The 6,269-nt window shown below is 42.0% G+C and overlaps 2 non-coding genes across 2 annotated transcripts; both read left to right on the top strand.

The window, feature by feature from the left end:
• Nucleotides 1-88, top strand: trnap-ugg (transfer RNA proline (anticodon UGG)). Its single transcript is given in 2 exon segments — nt 1-36; nt 53-88. It is a non-coding gene; the product is annotated as a tRNA-Pro (tRNA).
• Nucleotides 89-3,133: 3,045 nt separating this feature from the next.
• On the top strand, nt 3,134-3,221 carry trnap-ugg (transfer RNA proline (anticodon UGG)). The gene is given in 2 exon segments: nt 3,134-3,169; nt 3,186-3,221. It is a non-coding gene; the product is annotated as a tRNA-Pro (tRNA).
• The last annotated feature ends 3,048 nt before the right edge of the window (nt 3,222-6,269 follow it).

A 6,269-nucleotide genomic window follows, 5' to 3' on the forward strand; every position in this document is an offset into this window, starting at 1 on the left:
GGCTCGTTGGTCTAGGGGTATGATTCTCGCTTTGGGATTATAATAATTGAAATGCGAGAGGTCCCGGGTTCAAATCCCGGACGAGCCCTGCCAACTTTTAGTCAAAAAACGACTTCTCAGCCGGTCGACATGTGAGAAAACTGACATGTTTCAAATTAAAACGTGTGATTGCACTCCGTTGTTCACACAGCGTCTAAAAATCCTGGAGATTCACAGGAGCAAAGTGAAACTCACCGAACTGAGTAAAGTTCATGTCTCTCAGATGTACTCGGCTCTGCGTATCATTGGACAACCTAAACCCCGGTTTGATTCCGGCAAATACTTGATCAGTGTATCTTCCTTTCTGCACGCATGAGCTCACCTCCAAAGGGATAAGCATACATTCAACGTCAATCTCAAATTCAACTTGAAACAGACTCTGCCCTGAATATGATTGCGTCCTGTTTCTCTCACGCTGAAAAGATGTGAGAAGCTGGCTTTGGATTTAGTCCCTTGGCTGCCGAATTTAAATCATGCAGGAAATCAATCCGGGGTGGCCAAGCTGCCTGGTCTGATTAAAAGGCGTTCAAACCCTACATTCCAGGCATGTTATAGTGTTCTGGCCTCAACATTCGGTTCAACGTATCGGATCATAAGCACCGCTCCCATTGTCTGCTAATGGTTCTGCTGTTCACACTAACACCTCCTCTGGTCCATCCTTTGTTACTTTATTGCCCGCTTACCACCCACTTTGCCTTTTCGCATTGTGCCATTTATTATTCAATCACTCCTACGGTCCACTGTATCACAAGCATTCCCTTTTGTCCTTCCTCGCTGCCTATTTTTTTCCAGGCGCTATTTTCGTGGAAAAATCTGTAAACTTTACATTTTTCTTAAAAGATCGGAATGATCATCTGACTGAACGTGAGCCCGGGAAATTCATCCACAGAATGTTCACGGCCTGCTGAGTTTTACAGAATGCTTTGTTTTTGTTCATTGTGTTTCTGTATCCATTTTCAGGTGATGTGCTGGTCTGCCCGGGGTCATTCTCTGTCTCTACAAAATGGTGTGCTATCAGTATCGGATCATTATCTATCTGTTTAAAAGGAATGTGCTGTCTGTCCCGGATTTCAAATTTCAAATTTCAAAAACTGCCTTTGGAGGGTGCAGAATTTTTAGTTTGTTGGAGTGTTTGTGTAAGTGAGAGAGTGCGTGGAAACGTTCTGCGCGATCTTACTGTGCATTTCATGTCATGGGAGGAAAAATGCATTACATGCAACTTGAAGGCACACTGATTTGATTCAACACGCATTCGGGGACTGCCTGACAGGAGAAGAATCTGCTGTGGGATTTTGCTATTCCACATGTGAAAGAAGGCAAATTATTTAAGTTAGAAACATAGCGATTTTAGCGAGAGCTTGCGGATGGGCTGTGTGACATGATGAGCTCCTTCCCCCTTATTTTCAAATACAAATCAAATCAAGACAAGACAAGACATGACTGACTGACTGACTTTGTTTATATAAATATATGTATCAATATTTATATATGCATATATTTACATACATTCCCTACTTTTTAACTTTCACAATAAATGTGCTTTTTCTGTTCTGCCTGCATTGGCTCTATTACATTTGACCTATTTCACAGCACACGCAGCTTCACTCTGATCCTGCAGAAAAGCACTCGCGACTTTAAAAGATGGGCTTTGTTGCCCACATCTTCCCTCGTGGCTTGTCTTACACCATGGGCTTACTGTGTTTGGGTATTTACTGACTGCACACCCTGATTTCCTGTGGATTTCATGCAGTCGCACAGACTTCGTTTAATCAAAAATATATAGATTAAGAAACAATTATTTATTTATTTCAATCAAATCAAATTAAATTTTTTGCAATAAAATTGTAAATTTATTTATTTTCTTATCATGATAAATATATATATGTTTTGAATTGTCTGTTTGACTGGGTTGGTTTTATTTCCCTCCCTCTTTCCTGCTTGTCTGTCACCTGTGGCTTCAACAACCGTCCCAGTCCCGCGTGCTCATGAGAACCGCGCTCAATCACGCACAACACAATTGCATTCAGGAATGATAGAAATCCCACTTTATTCTTCTGAAAGGCAACTGCTGTCCGTGAAGGGCAATTCTACAGCTGTGTAAGAGGGATGTGCTTCCTGTCTAGGATCATTCGGTGTCTGTTTCAACGGGATGGTTGTCAGTTCCGGTTCATCAATTGCCCCTTTAAAACGTATTTTCTCATTATCCGGATCATCCTGTACATTTAAAAAGGAGTGTGATTATCAGCTGTGAGAACCGAATTGTTAAACTTTTGTGTTTCAAGCTACATTGACTTTGCCTGTGTCCGTGTACATCCATATCGCAGCGCATCTGTTCATTACTCAAAATATGCTCATGTTTTCCGATATCCACTCCTTGATGCAACCCTTGTCCCAAATTTGCTCTCAATATAAAAAACAACAAATTAAGTACCGCCGATAGCGGCCGCGTGGCCTAAAGGATAAGGTGTCTGACTTCGATTGTAACTGTGATCTTATGAGAACATTGCAGGTTCTAGTCCTGCAGCGGTCAGCTATCGCGCCGCGTGAAATTTTATATTCTTTGTTTTGATTCTGCCTCAAAACCAACCATCTCGGACAGTCACTCACCTGAAGTAAAGGAAGGCTGTGTGCTTTAAGAAGCTAATGGTACATTTTCATCACTGTCGATCTGGTTGCACGGGCAAAACAAGCGGTGAAGTAGACTTTCGTGCACATTATCTCTGTTTGAAAGCAAAAAGTAGGGGATGGATGTCTGACTTTGCAGTAAATCGGAGACAAGGTGACTGACAGGTTGAGGCAATGGACTGCTGATCCATTATGCCCCCAGCTTCGTCGTTATTGTGTTAAACACTTTCCCCTCGTTTTTTTATTCAATCACATTTATCCTCATTGCCAAATTCACCTTTTACTGAAAAGGATGCAACTCGTTGGTGAAGTAATGTCACAAAAAATAATCACTTCATCAAAGGGAAAACATTAGCAGGACGATGGAGAGGGGGACTCATGAGATCGGTCTCTGAGAGTCAGCACAGGCACGATGGGCCGAATAGCAAACTAACGTCAGCAACTGAGAGCTACATTTCTCGCTGTCGGTGGCTCGTTGGTCTAGGGGTATGATTCTCGCTTTGGGATTATAATAATTGAAATGCGAGAGGTCCCGGGTTCAAATCCCGGACGAGCCCTGCCAACTTTTAGTCAAAAAACGACTTCCTGCCAACTTTTAGTCAAAAAACGACTTCTCAGCCGGTCGACATGTGAGAAAACTGATATGTTTCAAATTAAAACGTGTGATTGCACTCCGTTGTTCACACAGCGTCTAAAAATCCTGGAGATTCACAGGAGCAAAGTGAAACTCACCGAACTGAGTAAAATTCATATCTCTCAGATGTACTCGGCTCTGCGTCTCATTGCACAACCTAAACCCCGGTTTGATTCCAGCAAATACTTGATCAGTGTATCTTCCTTTCTGCACGCATGAGCTCACCTCCAAAGGGATAAGCATACATTCAACGTCAATCTCAAATTCAACTTGAAACAGACTCTGCCCTGAATATGATTGCGTCCTGTTTCTCTCGCGCTGAAAATATGTGAGAAGCTGGCTTTGGATTTGGTCCCTTGGCTGCCGAATTTAAATCATGCAGGAAATCAATCCGGGGTGGCCAAGCTGCCAGGTCTGATTAAAAGGCGTTCAAACCCTACATTCCAGGCATGTTATAGTGTTCTGGCCTCAACATTCGGTTCAACGTATCGGATCATAAGCACCGCTCCCATTGTCTGCTAATGGTTCTGCTGTTCACACTAACACCTCCTCTGGTCCATCCTTTGTTACTTTATTGCCCGCTTACCACCCACTTTGCCTTTTCGCATTGTGCCATTTATTATTCAATCACTCCTACGCTCCACTGTATCACAAACATTCCCTTTTGTCCTTCCTCGCTGCCTATTTTTTTCCAGGCGCGATTTTCGTGGAAAAATCTGTAAACTTTACATTTTTCTTAAAAGATCGGAATGATCATCTGACTGAACGTGAGCCCGGGAAATTCATCCACAGAATGTTCACGGCCTGCTGAGTTTTACAGAATGCTTTGTTTTTGTTCATTGTGTTTCTGTATCCCTTTTAAGGTGATGTGCTGGTCTGCCCGGGGTCATTCTCTGTCTCTCCAAAATGGTGTGCTATCAGTATCGGATCATTATCTATCTGTTTAAAAGGAATGTGCTGTCGGTCCCGGATTTCAAATTTCAAATTTCAAAAACTGCCTTTGGAGGGTGCAGAATTTTTAGTTTGTTGGAGTGTTTGTGTAAGTGAGAGAGTGCTTGTAAACGTTCTGCGCGATCTTACTATGCATTACATGCAACTTGAAGCCACACTGATTTGATTCAACACGCATTCGGGGACTGCCTGACAGGAGAAGAATCTGCTGTGGGATTTTGCTATTCCACATGTGAAAGAAGGCAAATTATATAAGTTAGAAACATAGCGATTTTAGCGAGAGCTTGCGGATGGGCTGTGTGACATGATGAGCTCCTTCCCCCTTATTTTGAAATACAAATCAAATCAAGACAAGACAAGACATGACTGACTGACTGACTTTGTTTATATAAATATATGTATCAATATTTATATATGCATATATTTACATACATTCCCTACTTTTTAACTTTCACAATAAATGTGCTTTTTCTGTTCTGCCTGCATTGGCTCTATTACATTTGACCTATTTCACAGCACACGCAGCTTCACTCTGATCCTGCAGAAAAGCACTCGCGACTTTAAAAGATGGGCTTTGTTGCCCACATCTTCCCTCGTGGCTTGTCTTACACCATGGGCTTACTGTGTTTGGGTATTTACTGACTGCACACCCTGATTTGCAGTGGATTTCATGCAGTCGCACAGACTTCGTTCAATCAAAAATATATAGATTAAGAAACAATTATTTATTTATTTCAATCAAATCAAATTAAATTTTTTGCAATAAAATTGTAAATTTATTTATTTTCTTATCATGATAAATATATATATGTTTTGAATTGTCTGTTTGACTGGGTTGGTTTTATTTCCCTCCCTCTTTCCTGCTTGTCTGTCACCTGTGGCTTCAACAACCGTCCCAGTCCCGCGTGCTCATGAGAACCGCGCTCAATCACGCACAACACAATTGCATTCAGGAATGATAGAAATCCCACTTTATTCTTCTGAAAGGCAACTGCTGTCCGTGAAGGGCAATTCTACAGCTGTGTAAGAGGGATGTGCTTCCTGTCTAGGATCATTCGGTGTCTGTTTCAACGGGATGGTTGTCAGTTCCGGTTCATCAATTGCCCCTTTAAAACGTATTTTCTCATTATCCGGATCATCCTGTACATTTAAAAAGGAGTGTGATTATCAGCTGTGAGAACCGAATTGTTAAACTTTTGTGTTTCAAGCTACATTGACTTTGCCTGTGTCCGTGTACATCCATCTCGCAGCGCATCTGTTCATTACTCAAAATATGCTCATGTTTTTCGATATCCACTCCTTGATGCAACCCTTGTCCCAAATTTGCTCTCAATATAAAAAACAACAAATTAAGTACCACCGATAGCGGCCGCGTGGCCTAAAGGATAAGGTGTCTGACTTCGATTGTAACTGTGATCTTATGAGAACATTGCAGGTTCTAGTCCTGCAGCGGTCAGCTATCGCGCCGCGTGAAATTTTATATTCTTTGTTTTGATTCTGCCTCAAAACCAACCATCTCGGACAGTCACTCACCTGAAGTAAAGGAAGGCTGTGTGCTTTAAGAAGCTAATGGTACATTTTCATCACTGTCGATCTGGTTGCACGGGCAAAACAAGCGGTGAAGTAGACTTTCGTGCACATTATCTCTGTTTGAAAGCAAAAAGTAGGGGATGGATGTCTGACTTTGCAGTAAATCGGAGACAAGGTGACTGACAGGTTGAGGCAATGGACTGCTGATCCAGTATGCCCCCAGCTTCGTCGTTATTGTGTTAAACACTTTCCCCTCGTTTTTTTATTCAATCACATTTATCCTCATTGCCAAATTCACCTTTTACTGAAAAGGATGCAACTCGTTGTTGAAGTAATGTCACAAAAAATAATCACTTCATCAAAGGGAAAACATTAGCAGGACGATGGAGAGGGGGACTCATGAGATCGGTCTCTGAGAGTCAGCACAGGCACGATGGGCCGAATAGCAAACAAACGTCAGCAACTGAGAGCTACGTTTCTCACTGTCGGT

Source organism: Pristiophorus japonicus, unplaced genomic scaffold (genome assembly GCF_044704955.1).
Source record: "Pristiophorus japonicus isolate sPriJap1 unplaced genomic scaffold, sPriJap1.hap1 HAP1_SCAFFOLD_61, whole genome shotgun sequence".
Classification (NCBI taxonomy): Eukaryota; Metazoa; Chordata; class Chondrichthyes; family Pristiophoridae; genus Pristiophorus; species Pristiophorus japonicus.